Genomic DNA, 18639 nt, shown 5'->3' with positions numbered 1-18639 from the left:
GGAGAAAGCCATAGAGTTTGCAGGGGAGGCCCAGGAGCGGACCTGCATGGAGGGCAAGGTAGGCCTGCAACAAAGAAGTGAAGAATCACTGCACCTTCATCCAGGCGATCAGTCTCAAGTGAGATATTTATTATTCAGACCCTAGACCAGACCATGCACTATAACTGTGTCTCTTGCCTTACAGGAACAGGACATGGATGGTGCATCATGGCTATGACGTGCACCATTCACCATCGCAGAGACAAACACCTCGGTGGGCAAACCTTGCAGGCAGGCCTCCGGGTCACTATATGATGAGGAATTGGGCAGCATGGTAGCCTTGTGGATAGCACAATTGCTTCACAGCTCCAGGGTCCCAGGTTCGATTCCGGCTTGGGTCACTGTCTGTGTGGAGTCTGCACATCCTCCCCGTGTCTGCGTGGGTTTCCTCCGGGTGCTCTGGTTTCCTCCCACAGTCAAAAGATGTGCAGGTTAGGTGGATTGGCCATGATAAATTGCCCTTAGTGTCCAAAATTGCCCTTAGTGTTGGGTGGGGTTACTGGGTTATGGGGATAAGGTGGAGGTGTTGACCTTGGGTAGGGTGCTCTTTCCAAGAGCCGGTGCTGACTCGATGGGCCGAATGACCTCCTTCTGCACTGTAAATTCTATGATATCTATGAATGCACTGATTCAAATGAACATCAGGTGAAGACAGGACCATCCCAGGGATCAGACAGTCAGAGATTTGCAGAATCCTAGGACACAGCTGTGCCCCAGCCAAGTGTCGTGCCTCTGGACACGTTCATCCCTCAGCTTCTTGCAGAGCCGGGAATTCCACGAGGGGGGTGTCAGTGACATTCCTGCTACTGCAATGCCAAATTGAGAAGTCCCAGAGCCTTCGGTCATGGAAGGTGTTGCCGGCATTGCGTGGCACCCAGGCCAAAACTGAAATGGTGAAGTCCACAGTGGAAAGTCTGGGACAGGATATCAGAGCCAATACTGGTGAACTCCAAAGCATAGCTCAGTCCCTGAGGACCATTGCTGAGGGCTTTGAGGCCATGGTGCAGACACAGAGGACTATTGCTGTGAGGTTTCACACATGGTTCGAACACTAGCAGGTGTCCAGGATTGGCAGCGCCAGATGACATTGAATCTTCTGGAGCTCGCCCCAGCTGCCCCTCTGTTCCATGGAGTTAACCAGAGCTACACCGCCTCATGCCGCCCAGGACCTGGGTTCGATCCCACCCCTCGGTCACTGACTTTGTGGAGTTTGCACGTTCTCCCTGTGTCTGCGTGGGTCTCACCCCCACAACCCAAAACGATGTGCAGGGTACGTGAATTGGCCACGGTATATTGCCCCTTAATTGGAAACAAAAAGAATTGGATACTCTAAAAAAAAAAATTTGAAATAGGGGCACACGAGCCTCCAGAGTGAGGAGGATGGGCTGGAGCACAGCCAAGAGACCCTGTGAGTAACTAACCTTTCTGATTCCCACCTTCCTGATACCGGTGCATCTCAGGGGCAGCGGGCAGAAAAGTTGGTGTGGCAAAATCTGTGCCACCTGAAAGTCAGCCAGGGCCATCCAGGCCCAGGCACTCTAGAGGTCTTTCACCAAGAGCATCTCAGGCAGTAGGGTGTGGAAGGCAGCGTGGAAGGGCTCGCAAGATAAAGGACTTTTAGGACGGAGAGTGGGCATTGGTGATGTTAGATACAGATAATTGGGGGTCTAAATAAATTGTCTGGAAACCACAAACCACCTTATTAAATCCTCTTGTTGTTCACAAACTTATGGACTCAGTCACTTGGAGCTTGCTGCCACTGGGATAGGTCCACACCCCACCTGGACACAGATATTCCCACTGTCCCTCAATGTAAGGCTCATGGTTAGGTCCACTCAAACTGTGAGTGGTGGACATTCAGGAAGGACTCTGTTAAGCAGTGAACCCGAGACCCAAACCCCCATATCCGCCTCTAGACAACGGACCAAAGGGATGTGGCCCCGGCCCTCACTCGCATATGAGCTATGGAGTCAGCTTGCTAGCTGCATACAGACAGGAGTCAGACATAAGTAAAAGCCTAGGAGCTTCATAGCTTTCCCCATTGTGAGTTGTCATCACCCTCCTGCACTTTAGCATCACATTAAAAAGCGGCACTTCCGACAGTGTTTGGGTTTGTGTTTCTGAACTGTAATGTGAATCTACAATCTTCTGACTCAGACATACAAAGCATGCTACCACCTTGGACACTTTTACAGAATAACTGCAATACACACGCAGCTTAGAAACGAATCCCAAAAGGAAGGAGCAATGAGGATTTTCAATGCATGCATTCAAAACTATTTAGTGCAGATTCATTCTGCAGCGCAACCTGAATGGAATGTGGGAGGAGAAACAGATCACAGTCTGGTTTATTCTCGAAGATAAAATAATATTCCATTGAAGGACTGGAATGCTCAGAACCATATGTGTGGCCTCAGGACTAATGGAATAACTGAGCAGAAAGTTAGGAACTTTAGTTTGTCTGCGCATGTAAAACAGTTTAAAAGTCTGGAAGTTGAAGACTGAAGATAAACAACTGATGTTAATAGGAATTATTTATCCATTAATTAGCTATGAGAATTTATTTAAAAACCAGATGCTTGATTTTAAAAAATAATCACATTAGCAGGACTGTGAGGAGAAACTCTTCGCAGCCACTTTTAAAAGGCAAAAAGTGTTGTGCTAGTGCTATCAATTGCTGATGTTCAGCCTTTGCCCAGATGGCAGTCACCACACTGCCCAACATACCTCCAGAGTAACCTGACAAAAGCAAATTACTGCCGATGCTTGAAATCTGAAATAAGAAAAAGATTGCAGGAAACACTCAGCAGATCAGGCAGCATCAGATCAGGAGAGAGGCAGAATTACTATTTTAGGTGAAGATGATCTTTCTAGGGCAGCACGGTGGCCTAGTGGTTAGCATAACCGCCTCACGGCGCTGAGGTCCCAGGTTCGATCCCGGCTCTGGGTCACTGTCCGTGTGGAGTTTGCACATTCTCCCCGTGTCTGCGTGGGTTTCGCCCCCACAACCCAAAAATGTGCAGAGTAGGTGGATTGGCCACGCTAAATTGCCCCTTAATAGAAAAAATAATTGGGTAATCTAAATTTAAAAAAAAAAAAAAAAAGAAGATGATCTTTCTCCACGGGCAGTATGGTGACGCAGTGGTAAGCACTGCTGCCACACAGCTCTGAGGTCCCAGGTTCGATCCCGGCCCGGGGTTACTGTCCGCATGGAGTTTGCACATTCTGCCATGCTGCCCGTGGAGAAAGCTCAAGAGCATACTACCAAGTTACCACCAACACGTTACCTGTTCCACCAGAGGCCCAAACATCCTGGATCACTGCTACACAAATATCAAACATCCCTACCGCTCTATCGCCCGCCCACACTTTGGCAAATCTGACCACAAGGCTGTGCTCCTGCTCCCGGCCTATAAGCAAAAACTGAAGCGGGAGAATCCGTCAAAGAAAGTCGTGCCTTGTTGGTCTGAGGAATCGGATGATCTCCTACAGGACTGCTTAGAGTCAGTGGACTGGTCAGTATTTAAAAACTCTGCGACCAGCCTGAACGGGTACCCCACTACAGTAACTGACTTCATTAGTAAGTGTGTTGAAGACTGTGTGCCAAAGAAGCAAATCCGCGTGTTTCCCAACCGGAAACCCTGGATGAATAGGGATATCCACTGCTTGCTGAAGTCTAGGTCTGAGGTGTTCAAGTCAGGCGACCCTGACCTCTACAAGAAAGCCAGATAAGATCTAAAGAAATCCATCAAAGGTGCCAAAAGACAGTACCGGACCAAGCTCGCGTCCCAGGCTAGCCACACGGATCCCCGCCGTCTATGGCAAGGTCTGCAAGACATAACAGGCTACAAGATGAAGGCATGTAAAATCGTCAGCTCCAACGCACCTTGCCCTGATGAGCTCAACGCATTCTATGCCCACTTGGAGCAAGAGGTCAGCGAGAGCGAGCCCTCCACCCCAGAAGCCGCGGATCACCACTGCAGATGTCAGAGCAGCCTTCTCAAAGGTCAACCCATGGAAAGCCACTGGCCCGGATGGGGTACCCGGACGAGCACTCAGGCCTTGCGCGGATCAGTTGGCTGGGGTATTCGCAGACATCTTCAACCTCTCTTTACAACAATCTGAGGTCCCTGACTGCTTCAATAAGCCTACCATCATCCCTGTACCAAAAGAAAGTCAAGCAGCGTGCCTTAATGACTATCGTCCAGTGGCTCTGACATCCATCATCATGAAGTGCTTTGAAAGGTTAGTCATGGCACGAATCAACTCCAGCCTCCCAGATTACCTTGATCCACTACAGTTTGCCTACCGCTGCAACAGGTCCACGGCAGACGCCATCTCCATGGCCCTGCACTCTACCCTGGAACACCTAGATAACAAAGACACCTATGTCAGACTCCTATTTATCGACTACAGCTCAGCCTTCAACACCATCATTCCTACGAAACATCTCCAAACTCCGTGGCCTTGCCCTCGGCTCCTCCCTCTGCGTCTGGATCCTGAACTATCTAACCCACAGACCACAATCAGTAAAGATAGGCAACAACACCTCCTCCACGATCATCCTCAACACTGGTGCCCCACAAGGTTGTGTCCTCAGCCCCCTATTATAGTCCTTATACACCTATGACTGTGTGGCCAAATTCCCCTCCAACTCGATTTTCAAATTTGCTGATGACCCCACCGTAGTGGGTCGGATTTCAAAGAATGACGAGACAGAGTATAGGAATGAGATAGAGAATCTGGTGAACTGGTGCGACGACAATAATCTCTCCCTCAATGTCAACAAAACGAAGGAGGTTATCATCGACTTCAGGAAGCGTAGTGGAGAACATGCCCCTGTCTACATCAATGGAAACGAAGTAGAAAGGGTTGAGAGCTTCAAGTTGTTAGGTGTATAGGTCACCAACAGCCTGTCTTGGTCCCCCCCATGCCGACACTATAGTTAAGAAAGCCCACCAACGACTCTACTCTCTCAGAAGACTGAGGAAATTTGGCATGTCAGCTACGACCCTCACCAACTTTTACAGATGCATCATAGAAAGCATTCTTTCTGGTTGTATCACAGCTTGGTATGGAGCCTGCTCTACCGAAGACCGCAAGAAACTACAAAAGGTCGTGAATGGAGGCCAGTCCATCACGAAAACCAGCCTCCCATCCATTGACTCTATCTATAATTCCCGCTGCCTCAGAAAGGCAGCCAGCATAATTAAGGACCCTACCCACCCTGGACATACTCTCTTCCACCTCCTTCCATTAGGAAAAAGATACCAAATTTTGAGGTCACGTACCAACCGACTCAAGAACAGCTTCTTCCCTGCTGCCATCAGACTTTTGAATGGACCTACCTTGTATTAAGTTGATCTTTTCTCTACACCTTGCTATAACTGTAACATTATATTCTGCAGTCTCTCCTTCCTTCCTTATGTACGGTATGCATTGTTTGTACAGCATGCAAGAAACAATACTTTTCACTGTATACTAATACATGTGACAATAATAAATCAAATCAAATCAATTCAAAACTGCCGTGCCCATTGTTTTTAGTACTGGAATGTATGGCCCCGAGGTGAATTACCAGATTTCCCCTTCTTATTTCAGATTTTCAATGCTGGCTCAGTGGAATTCTTCTGCCTTTTAGTCAGAAAGTAGTGAGTTCAAAACACCTCCAGGCAATTAATCACCTAATGTAGGCTGACACTTCAGTGAGGTGCCATCGAAGGCTAAACGAAAAGTCATGCCAAATTTCTCAGCTAGGTACAGAAGATCCACCACTTCTATCTGAATTAGAACAGGGGAGGCAGCCCAATGTCCTGGCCAATAATTATCCCTCAATTATCATCTCTAGAGCAGATTCCGCCTTCTCATACCATGCCCTAAGATGGCTGATTGGTTGACAAGTTGACTCTGATTGGTGTAGGCATTGCCATGGAGAATGCACTTGGGGGCTATTGTCTCCCCCCCATTCTTTTGTTTAATTCAAAAAGGTGCGGTGCCTGGACATGTTCCTTTTGCCTGCAGAGGACAGGTTGCTGCAAATGAATATATGTAGCTTCCAGCAAGAGCAATTGATAGCAATGCCTCAACCAATCAAAATTGGCCCGCCAACCAATCAGCACCCTTTCCTCATGCATTATAAATTGATGCTCCTTTTGAAATTTGGTATTCTTGATTCTGTCCTGATGAGCACAAGACAAAAAGCATTGACAGCATGTTAATTTTTTTCAGCAGTACCACTAAACTATACTGTTTGTATTATGAGGAATATTTCTCAAGCCTGGGTGTTATTTGCTTGTGTTGTCAGTTCATTTGTAACTATTGCATATCTTAATGTTGCAGAAATAGTCCCATAACATTCAGCAACAAAATTCTGTGTAAACAGAGAACCATTCTACGGGGTATTCACAAAATTGATGGTCTCAGGCCACAGCATCACATTCACTTGATCAAGGCAGTGTGGCATGCAGCATGGTTCTCAAATCCCAGGGAGTCTTCTGCTTCATGTCTCTGTATGCATACACTTTTCTTTCACTCAACACGACCCCTTAATGGACAATTTGGGATTGACAAATGCAACGAAATAGATTCTTGACTGAAGAGACAGAAGTTGACTGTTTCTCACTCCACAAAATGCTGCCAGACCTGCTAAGTATTTTCAGTTTTTTATTAAGGTAATGCTGACTTCAACATGGAACTAGGGAAACGAAAACCAAATCACTAATGACTATCAAGGTACAAATGACAGGAAAGCTTCAGCTTTGCATGTTTTGTTTACATTTTAACTCAGGAAGCTGTGATGTGGTATCTACTGACTTTCAATACAGTATAACTCGTGTTAGTACATGTGAATAATTCGAATTTATATTTAAAACCAATAGAGGCACAAACATTCACAAGATATACATATGTAAAATAAAAAGGTTATTTCCCATTGTGAGTTACGTTTATTGTGCATTGTAAGGGATATTAAATGCCAATACTAATAACGCTTCCTGCCTTGGGTTGGAAACCGAAAGTAAACTCATCTTAATTCTTGACACCAGGACAAGCCTCGGACATTCGAGGTATTGCACTTGCAACATACCCACCCACTGACAAGCATTAACAAAAACGGACTGGAAATTGGGCTGCTACACATCCTTGTGAATGGAGACTACTCTCCACAAATTGCAAAACGATTACACTGTTTTAATAGAAGAGATTGTGGGGCTGGGCAAGCCTGAATGGTTGTTGCACTGAGTATTTTTAAAAGTAGGTTTTATTCGATAGCATCAGTGCTTTGGATCAGGTTAATAAACATAGGAGAAATTGCGGAGGAATGCACAGAGCTGGTGCAAAAACCATGCACACATGTACAAGAACAACCCGCATTGCTGGGGCTGCCGCCGCCCCCAGGGGGTCAGCTGTCAATCATCCTGCCCGAGCATCCATCCTTGGGAGAAAGGGGGTGATGACGAGTTCGGAGGGCGGGACGGGCGGGGCCGCCACGACGTCATGGAAACAATTACGTCAGGCCGTTGGCGCCCTCCTCCCTCCCTGCGCTAACCGGCCGCCGGCCTCCAGCACCCCCGCCCCCGTCCGGAGGCTTCGCGCGCGCGCGTTCGGTGTGGCCGGGGGGGGGGGGGAGGGAGAAGGATGATGCCGATTGGCCCGAACGTCTGGAATTCGCTCCAATGGTGTGGCGAGGCCGCCGCTCACGTGATGGGGCGGGGTGAGCTTGAGGGGGGGAGGGGAGAGAAAAGGCGAAACAGGAGCCGCTACCGTTCGAGTTTGTGGCGTGTTGGCCGGGTGCTTCATCCCACCTGTTTGCAATAGGCCGCAATTCCCCTTCTCCCCTCCCCCCTCCCAATGCACATATTACAACAACAACACTTTAATTAACCGCCTTGCTTAATGTATTAAAGCAGCCTCAGCTGGTCAGTCAGCAAACGGCCTGTGGCGGCCCTCACACAACTCGAGGGACAACAATCTTAAACCCTCCGCCTCCCTCCCGTAATATTTGTTTATATAATATATAATTTGAAGCGATTGCTCCACAATGTGGTGCTAAATTGGCGACGAACGCCTCTTGCTCTTTGGTTGTTTTTTGGGAGGGGGTCAGAGGGTAAAGGGCAGGAACCACCTCCCCCTCCTGTCTGGGAGACAGTGGCACTCGTGGGCCGTCCTGATCTGGAGGCAGGAGAGCGAGAGAGGGGAAGAAAAGTTCTGTCAGTAGGATTTCTCTCTCCATTCAGCTTCTTTATGCCTCGTTGTTTGCAGGAGGATTTTCTGCAGCAGGTAAGCCACTGATGGCTCTCTTCGTGTGTATATCTGGATATAAATTCAAACATTTTTTCCCTGCCTTTACAGAGCTAGCTGGCTTGCTCACCGAGTGCATACAGCCTACCACCTTTTTGCATGAAGCCAGTCTAAATGAAACTTTAGCAGATCCAGGATAATAATTTTGCAGGCGTCCGCGCGCGCGTGTGTCTATCACTATCGTTTATTTTATCCCTAGTGATTGGAATGCATGTTGTTCCCATTCACTTCAGGTGCGTTGCCAGTTAAAAGCCCAATAGCTCCTGTGACCTTGAATGAAATCGGTTCAACTTCACCCACCCAGCTCGCTCTCCGGATGCCTCCCCCTGTCTCGTGTGGGATTTCGTTCCATGTTTGAGCTGCTTTGTGCTGGAAGTGGAACAGTGGCGGAATGAGCGGGGTTTCCCCCGGCTCGCCCGTCTTTTAATAACCCGTTTTCATTTCCATCTGGTGGATCACTTGTGGCAGCAACTGGTGCGAAAATGTAGCATTTACCCTGAGCTTTCAAAGGCTGCCATCCGAGTGCGAATGGATCAGTTGAATTATGTAACCGAGGTGTATTTTCGGAAGGGCTCAACGTGTACTCCGACAGTGAGATGGCTGTGGGCTTAAACTCTTAACAGAAAAATATTTATATTTGAAACAGTTTATTCGTATGGTATGTTATTGTGAATTCTCCCATCATTGGATATGTCACTTTGTTTTCGGACTGGCTTCCAGACCCCAGCAAATGGCACCACCCATATGATACCTGCGCTGTCGATTTCACATCCTCCTAATCATCCATCTTGTACCAGCGTCTGTAATTATATCCGTATTTAAAAGACGTAAGTTCCTTCATGAATCATCCTTGAGCAGGGCTAGTGGCCCGATGCTAGTTCAGTCCAAACGGCTAAATGCTACGGTGTGTTGTGGCGATTGTGTGCAAGCATCGAGTTCCTTTGATCAGTAATCGGTCTTGGCGTTTGGTAAGTAATTTTATCGGTATAAATTTCAGTACTATTATTACTCTGGGTTTGATGTATTCCTGCTTGGAACCAATGGCGCGGGTACGGTATTGGATGATCCACTAGGTTTTAACTTGCCATAATTGCCCATTACGTTCCGAAAGTGCCCCCAGTTGGGCATGAATGGCACATGGGCTTGGACACGACTTTATTTTTATGTCGTAAAGGTTCGGGCACCTGGTTTTTCAGTACTGGTATTACAGCTGCTCTTTTGCAAGGAGAAATGTGTCACTGGACATAGCTAGATAAATTAGAACTGCAGCCTCGTTTGCTGAGGAAGATGTGCCATCTAGAGAGTGGTGCTTGCACTTGAAATTTCCCGAATAACTTGTAACGAATTGTAGCTTCCCGAAGAGGTGATACAGTTAATGGGGAAGATCGGCCTTGGATAAATCACGAGGTGTCTGATGTGGGGAAAGTTTTTTATCAAGGTGGGGGAGCATAAATTTCGTGAAGCTGGGTGACTCGAGTGTTCCACCACCGACCAATGGGGCATTCACCGAGTCGATGTTAACATTTCCTCCTACACAGATCTTGTGTAAACAACATTGAAAGCCAAAAAGTATACGGGCTTATTTCTGCCTGTGACTTGGTGTCCATTCTGCAAGATAGTCAAGTAATTTTGGGAGTACCGCGCTGTAAAATCTCGGAAAAATTGAATTTCACCAACTAGACACGTGGGCCGTTTGAGGGAATAATTTGAGACCAGGGTGTCGGATAAGACGCTTCTCGAGGGCAGCAACTTTTCAGCATCAATTAGATTTTGCTCCTTGAATTTATTTCCCGTAATGCCACTCTTCCACGCCACCTTGTAAATAGTCAGGGCCCCAGGAGTGTTGCACCACCAGTCACTGATCGTAAACGAGGATCCTTTTGAAATGTGGATGCGTCCACTTGGGAATGCCAGCAGCCTTGCATTAGTAAATAGAATAGGAACGGTGAGTTTTGGTATCCAAAAGCAAGGCCGCTCTGCGCATATAACATCTTGATGATGTTGCACTTATCCACCCTATTGGAAAACGAACTGTAACAAGTTGCCATGCGGTGCTCGCAGTCGTTTCGGTTAATTGGTTGCTTATGCAGATGCTTAGTTTCAGGATCAACTGTTTTAAATAATTTGGGTGAATAAACTTTCCTTTGCTGGTAGCAGGTGCCTTTAAGTTAACGTCCTTGCGTTTTTTCCGGTGGGGAAATATTGGTGGAGACGCCATCACAACTTAAGTTCGACCAATTTGCAATAGCCCGAAGCAAATATTGTTTGCAAGTTTAAAGTTAAAGGTACATGTTAAAACTAAGTTGTAAACTGGTCCAAAGGTTCTTTTTTGTCTGAAATTGAATCTTAAATTTTTACCTCTGCCAAAAATCTCATCAAAAATACCTTTTCACAAATGTGCAGCTGTAATTTGCATTTGTTTAAACTTGCTATGGTATTCTTTCAAATCTTATTCAGTATCCATAGAATCGTATTTACAGTGCTGAAGAAGGCCATTCGGCCCATCGAGTCAGCACTGGCCCTTGGAAAGAGCACCAGCCCACGCCTCAACCCTATCCCAGTAACCCCACCTAACTTTTTTGGACACCAAGGTCAATTTATCATGGCCAATCCTCCTAACCTGCACATCTCTAAGGGTGGAAACCGGAGCACACAGGAAACCGATGCAGACTCCACAGTGACCCAAGCTGGGATCGAACCTGTGATCCTGGAGCTGTGAAGCAACTCTGCTAACCACTGCTACTGTGCTACCCTATTGCAGTATTGACTGTAGCTATTGACCTGTCCAAGTTCCTATGGGTGTGATAACCCATGCAGACTCCACAGCGACCCAAACTGGGATCGAGCCTGGTATCCTGGAGCTGTGAAGCAACTCTGCTAACCACTGCTACCGTGCTACCCTATTGCAGTATTGACTAGCTATTGACCTGTCCAAGTTCCTATGGGTGTGATAACCCATGTTTTGATACTATGCTGCTTTGGAATAGTACAACTTGTGCAAAGTGGCTGCCTTTACTATTTGTGTCCACATAAACAAAACCTAAACCATTGAGGTTTTTAAGACTTAAAAGTAAAAGAAAACAAATTCAAGAATTCCTTGCATGATGGTAGACCCAGATAAGTCTTAAGTATACTTAGATGAAGATTTTAACCAGTAGATTTTTAAATTATTCAATCTAAGCCATGGTATTGTACACAACTAAGTCTTTAAAATAGCATGCTGCTGTCTTCAGGTAGAATTTGATGTGTATACTGAAGGGGTGTTTGCAAGGATATACTGAGTATTTTGCATTTGCAGTAAATTAGTAATTTGTTTTAGATCCACTTGATAAACATTTAAGCCATAAAACAAAGTTTGTCACAGCATCAGTAGAAAATATACATTTCTGCTCCACCCTCATGCAGAAATCACACCCTTGTGCAGAAATCATTTTATCTATTAATTATTGGAGTTATCTGTTTATTGTATCTTAATTCTGACTGAAGATATCATTGTTTTAGATTTCTCAAGTATTTTCTAATGTTGAATTGCTCAAGGTTAATGATGTCACGTGTGCTCACCCAGGTGAGGGAAGGACATTTCTGTTGGTTGTTCTTTGGAAACAACTGCAATGACGACATAGTTGAATGAACTGTGGAAGCAGTACCATTGTTATGTGGGAAGGATCCCTTTGTAGGCCTGCCTACTGGGAGGAGTATTTGCTAGCTTAGCACTTTGAATCAAACAGATTGTGACCGTCCTTTTTTTAGGGTGTTAAAACAGTTACAAGCTGCAGTACACCCAGATGCCTTCATAAGGTGACCGTGTTTGTGTATAAAGTGTTGAAGTACTTGAAGCAGAAATGGAGAACTTCTGAAGTAGTGTTACTGTGACTGACTTCTCGAGCAGGATTCAAGACATTCGGTAGAAACCATTGCTGAGTAGATGTGAATTGTAAATCTAAATTTAAAGTACTTGGAGCAAATTAATGTGAACTTTTTAAAAGTGCATGGAAATTAACTAGTAGTTTTTCAAAGGGTTCATTCTGGGGTTGGTGAAACAACTTTTTGCGCGCAATTCATTGTAGTGGTGAAATGGAATGCAATCTTGTTTTGTGAACAGCTAACATCAATGCATTTCAAAGCATAGTGGCTCTGATTTGACTTTCATTCCTAACCATATGCTCTTAAACTAGGAATGGTATTGAAAATGTGACCATTTATGACTGGACCTGCTATCCTTGTGGTTTGTGAAGCTGCAAATTATCAAATGAAAAGTTTGTGCAGTAACTTAACCAGAGCATTTACTTGTATAGATAACCAGTTTGGTTTTGAATTTTGGTGATTTTGCTATGTGCTGGTGAAATGCTGTGACTATTTCTTATTAATTTGATTCCAACTGCTGCGGAGATGTTGCTTTATCTCATGCTTCCCCTACCATTTGTGTTGGAAATGTTAAGCACCAGTTCTTTGCCTTGCCCTGTTGCGAAAATATTCATCAAATGTTAATTGTTTTGAGACTGTAAATGTATTGCATTTCCTATTAGTTCACTTTGCTGATCAAATAATGCAATGGTCTTGCAGTTAATTACTGCTTGTAGTTAGTCCTAAAGGGATTACAGCCTGTTCTGGTTTGCTAATTCTGACTGTGAAGACTCCAGACACATTGGACTCTTTGGAAAGGAAATATGATATTCTAAAGTCAGAAGTTCAGCGAGAGCAGAGCTGTAGGTTAACGTGAAATTTTGGAATCAAAATATTCAAGCTTCATTGATGTAGTAAAAAGCTGGTCCAATGCTCTTTTCCCTTCATCCCAGGGTCAGTCTGAAGGCTGACATGAACGCATGCCTATGCAAACATGGGAGCGATTTCTGGAATCTAAACTTTTGTGTTTTGAATTTGAGTCCGATTTGGTTAGTCCTGCTTGAAGCATTCAGCTGCTTGGAAGATTTCACTCGCCCATTGGTTAATATGCTTCAACCAGTAAGTGTATTGCAGCAGGAGTTGCTGTGGATAGATTAGTCCAGTTTCTCCATTTGTACTTGCTGCTCAGTTAGTGGCAGTAGAATGTAATAGTCATAATGCTGCTGACCGCAAAGACATGCCAATTTTTACAGCAGCGATGTAGTACAAATGTGGTGATGCAGACCCTGGGGAGCAGTGACTCTTTGTGTTGAAGGCTACAGTCGGATGTTGTCAGCGGTACTGGACTTCATAGACTGGGGTTTTTCCATTGTGTCCTGACATGGGCCAGGCCACCTTGAACAGAATTTGGGACAAAAAATGATTTTTCTCAGCTGCGATTGCTATGGAATCCTGACAAGAAATGTTAATTCAGAGGCCTGGAAGATAAAATACAATGGATTCTCTTTAGTTCAGAAATATAAGCAGAGCAAACATTTAAACATAGAGTACAATGGATAAAATAGGGATTGACTCTCCTTTAGCCACTCTTGGATGCAAAATGATAGCCATCTTTGTCCTACTTTCAGGAACACCTTTCCTGAATTACTCTGCCATTTTCCCTGGCCCCATTTTTTAAAAACCTGTTTCTTTAACCAAACCTTGCTGGATGCAAATACTGTGAAATTGTGATGCCTGGCAAATGCAGTAAATTAGTAAGAATGGTGTGTTGTACCAGTGTTCATTGGTTTGTGTAGTTTTGACATAATACTGGGACATTGGTATTTGGAGAAGTACTTTTTAATTGAAGGAGAGCAGTCAGCATGTGTTTCATCATCCAAACTCGAGTGTTTTTTATAATAATTTATTATTGTTGCAAGTAGGCTTACATTGCCACACTCTGGCGCCTGTTTGGGTACACTGATGTCCAAATTACCTAACCGCACATCTTTCAGGACTTGTGGGAGAAAACCGGAACACCAGAGAAAACCCACGCAGACATGGGGAGACTGTCTGAGCGGAGTCTACACAGTGACCCAAGCTGGAAATCGAACCTGGGACCCTGGTGCTAACCATTGTGCTACCTTGCCACCCATAATTTTTAACTTGTAGGGAGAAACTTCAAGGTCCAAGAACTTTTGAGACGTACAAAACTCAGCTGGATTTTTATTGCCTTGATCTCTATATATGCAGCATAGTTTGGGGTGACATCAAAAGTGATTTGTAAATGCAAGGGAAATGCCCATGTGTAGTTAGTGCTGTCTTGGAACATCTGAAAGTCTCATTTATTTGCTGATACTTGACAGAGCAGAAATCCTACAGATGCTGCCAGGTCTACAGGTTGTTGCTTTTGTTCATCCGTTTGTTTGAGGTTGAAGTTTTTAGAGTTCAAAATATGGTTGGAGAAAATAGTTGGTATTAATGTCAGTCAGCATCTGTAAGGGGGGAGGAGGGGGGAAACTTTTTTCCTTCATAGATGCTGGCTGGCCTGATAAGTAAATTCCCAGCATTTTCTATTGTTTCAGATTTCCAACATTAGCATTTTGCTTTTTGTCTGGAACTAAATTTGTCAATGAGAAATATTGTGCAATTTTGCTTCACTGAAACTACAGTAGTGTGACCAGCTGGTTGATTTGAGAACTGTTTCCAGAGACTTGATGCCTTTTGGGATGTTGCTTTGGTTGTCGTAGCCTCTTGTCACTGAAAACCAACATGTTGGTGCTTATTAGGAAGACTGGCCAAGTTTAAAGTTGTGCAGTAAATACCTAACCTGGCACTGTTAATTGTCACTGGAGTTGATGTATGAATATATATTTCATAAATATTTCACATAAATTGCAAAGTTCGGTTTGGAGAAATTCTTGAGGCTTTCATCCTGTTTCCTTTCCTGAATACAACTCTGGGGCAGTTTCCTGCCTTGCCTTGTCATTCTTTGATTAAACAGGTGGTCACTTGACCACAGCCATGTTCACTTGATAGCAATGAGGAGGAGCAACTCATTGTTTCTTCTCACACCTACCATTCACCAACACAGAAATAGAAGGATACTTCACAGCACAGGTGAGGCAATCATGATCTGGCTTTATGCCATATAATCCTGTTTTATTAAACCATAATCTGAAACTTTTAAGGTTTTGTTGCAATTATATTGAAGGCTAGTTTTGAGATCTATTTTTAACCTTAACTTTGTAGTTTTTCTAGTCAGGAGATCACTAACTGGGATCTCAGCTGGTCTTCCCTTCAGGTCTGTTTTGGCTGACTGGCTCTGCTGTGGTTGCTTTGAGTTGCATTGAACTTGGCCTCAGCTGAAGGAAGAAGCTAAACCATGTCTGTCCAGTTGATTTCATGTGCAGTAATCTCAGTTGCAAAACCCATTTGAACATATTGGTGAAAACAGCTGCAGTGTTGGCACATGTGGGTTTGTTAGTCACTAGAAGCTTCCTGTTTAAAGAAGCTCTGAATTTATTTGCAACTTATAATTTTGTTGGCTTTATAATTTTGTTGGCTTTATTAAAGCATTGGTATGTTCTGGGTTTAAAATATTAAATTTCAGAATTCATAACTTTGCAACAACTTGAATTCTCTTTGAGATTCAAAAATATTGCAAAAGCACAATTTAAAGAATTCCAAGCTATCATTGGTGTCATAAGCCTGAATCTGCACAGCTGTTGCATCAATCCCCTGTTCATTAATAACTGAAGTACATCAGTCCATATCAAATTATCTGGTGCATCCACTGCTGTATTATCTGGTGCATCCACTACTGTGGTTAATGGGCATGACAGCAATGGAAAATGATTACATCACAAACCTAATGTAAATTGCATTTTTGAGTACAATGGCACAAGTATGCAGTCAAGTTGCTTTTCTGATCTAAACAGATTGAGAAATGTGGCATATCACTCTATAGAAATCCTGTGCTGTGTCGTGATGGTTTGAGCATGGTTTCCTGATCTTTCCATTTTTTTGTTAATAAAAGTGGCATACTTCCAGATCTTCCCAATTGGAATCCTAACAATACTTCTGCACAGGTTAACACTGAATTCTAAAACATTTATGGGAAGCTAGAAAACATTATTAATGCAATAACTGCATCTGGTTGATTTAAAATTGAGTGGAAAAGCTTTAAGGATTGAATTTTCCAATCACCGTTCCTGTATTTCTGGGGAGATGGTGGCAAAGTCACCGAGTAATCCCGAGATCCAGGCTACTGCTCGGGACACGAGTTGAAATCTCACCAGAAAAGCAGGTGGAAACTGAATTATCATAGAATTTACAGTGCAGAAGGAGGCCATTTTGCCCATCTAGTCTGCACCAGCCCCTGAAGCACTCTACTTAAGCCCACACCTCCATCCTCACCATGTAACCTAGTAACCCCACCCAACCCTTTTGAACACTATGGTGCAATTTGGCATGGCCAGTCCACGTAACCAGCACATCTTTGGACTGAGGGGGAAACTGGAGCACCTGGAGGGAACCCACGCAGACACTGGGAGAGTGCAAACTCCACAGTCACCCGAGGCTGGATTTGATCCCGGTCCCTGGAGCTGTGTGGCAGCAGTGCTAAACACTGCCACCGTGCTGCCCCAGTTCAGTTGATTAAAAATATGGAATTGAAAGCTAGACTCAGTAATTGGTGACCATGGAGTTATCATTGTCTTCAGACACTTTTTTTAGGGGAGGAAATATTTCGTCCGTAAACTGGTCTAGTGCATATGATGACTCGGACCATATCAATGTAGTTGACTCTCAAAACTGCCCCTGAAATGGTATGTTGGCCTCCATTACATGAGGATTTGAGTACAGGAACAAAACTCTTACTGCAGCTGGGCTTGATCTGATCACACCTGGATAAAAGGAAATTACTGCGGATGCTGGAATCTGAAACAAAGTACTGGACAATTTTTTTTAAATTTAGAGTACCCAATTAATTTTTTCCAATTAAGGGGCAATTTAGCATGGCCAATCCACCTACTCTACACATCTTTGGGTTGTGGGGGCGAAACCCACGCAAACACGGGGAGAATGTGCAAACTCCACAGTGACCCAGAGCCAGGATCAAACCTGGGACCTCGGCGCCGTGAGGCAACAGGGCTACCCACTGCGCCACCGTACTGCCCTACTGGACAATCTTGGCAAGTCTGACAGCAGCTGTGGAGAGAGAAGGGAATTGATGTTTCTGGATGACTTTTTCAAAGCTGGAGACAACTGGAAATGGAGTCTGATTTTTATATTATGGAGTGATGGGGCTGGATAGGGGGCCAGTGATGGGTGGAGATGGATAAAGATGCCATGGACCAAAACGACTGTAAAGGGGGGTGATCAAGGCTAAGAAGGGTGCTGATAGTGGCACAATAGATTAGAATGGCAAGGTGAGCAGTGTCAAGGGCAACTAGGAACAGGGGACAGATGGCCAGGGGATGGGGTTGGATTGGGGGGGGGCAGAAGAGGGAGACTAGGAAAAATGGATCAATGGAAGAAACTAAATTGGAAGAAAAATTAAATTGATAGAAGTAAAAATGGAGTGAAGGTGGAGGAGGGAGTTCAGTCTGGAGTTGCATGTTAAGCTGCCTCATGGTGCTGAGAACCTGGGTTCAATTCCATCCCCAGGTCACTGTTTGTGTGGAGTTTCCACTTTCCCCGTGTCTGTGTCTCAACCCCACAACCCTAAAGATGTCCAGGATGGGTGGATTGACTATGCTAAACTGCCCTTTAATTGGAGGAAACTGTAACAGTGGTTAGCACCATTGCATCACAGCTCCAGGATCCTAGGTTTGATTCGAGTGGGTCACTGCGGAGTCTGCATGTGGGTTTCCTCCCACCAGTCCAAAGATGTGTATGTTAGGTGGATTGGCCATGTTAAATTGCCCTTGTGTCCAAAAAGGCTCTCGCTCTCTTTCCCCCCCCCCCCTGCGTTCGTATAACATTGAAGGGCTGGGCAGGCTGGATTCAGAGATGCTGTTTCATCTGGCTAGAGGTGGTTCTGAAACGAGGGTTACAGTCTCTGGAATAAGTAGACTATTTAGGACTGATGAGGAGAAACGTCTTCACTCAGAAGGTGGACCTGTGACATTCTCTACTACAGAAGGCTTTGGAGGCCAAGTCGATACATTTTAAGAAAGAAATAGATTTCTACACTTCAAAGCTGGCATAGATATTGGGAGAGCATGAGTATGGTGGTGAGATGGAGGATCAGCCATAGTTACATGGAGCAGGCTGAAAAAAGCTGAATGGCATACTCGTAGAAAGAAACTATGAAATGGTTTAACAAGCCACTTGAGGGCAATTAGAAATGAGCAATGAATGTTGACCTTGCCTACAATGCCACATCCCATGAAAGAATTAAAAAAATATATGAAATTTCACCTTCAAGCACAGTGCAGCATATGAAATGAAGTTCCCAAAAGTTGTACATTTTAT

At 44.6% G+C, this 18639-nt stretch overlaps 1 protein-coding gene across 5 annotated transcripts in view; it reads left to right on the top strand.

Moving 5' to 3' along the window:
- Window positions 1–7788: 7788 nt before the first annotated feature.
- Window positions 7789–18639, top strand: part of atp2b1a (ATPase plasma membrane Ca2+ transporting 1a) — a 145816-nt gene continuing 134965 nt past the window's right edge. For 2 of the 5 annotated variants that reach the window (XM_038780992.1, XM_038780991.1), the window contains exon 1: window positions 7789–8316. The gene's annotated coding sequence lies outside the window, so the exon portion shown is untranslated. Of the gene's footprint in view, window positions 8317–8619; window positions 9306–12214; window positions 12242–18639 lie in introns of those variants that run through there. The other 3 variants (XM_038780990.1, XM_038780988.1, XM_038780989.1) reach the window with 3 other exon arrangements.

Source organism: Scyliorhinus canicula, chromosome 20 (genome assembly GCF_902713615.1).
Source record: "Scyliorhinus canicula chromosome 20, sScyCan1.1, whole genome shotgun sequence".
Lineage (NCBI taxonomy): Eukaryota > Metazoa > Chordata > Chondrichthyes > Carcharhiniformes > Scyliorhinidae > Scyliorhinus > Scyliorhinus canicula.
Note: the sequence above shows the minus strand (reverse complement) of the source record. Positions and strands in the feature narration are given on the sequence as shown.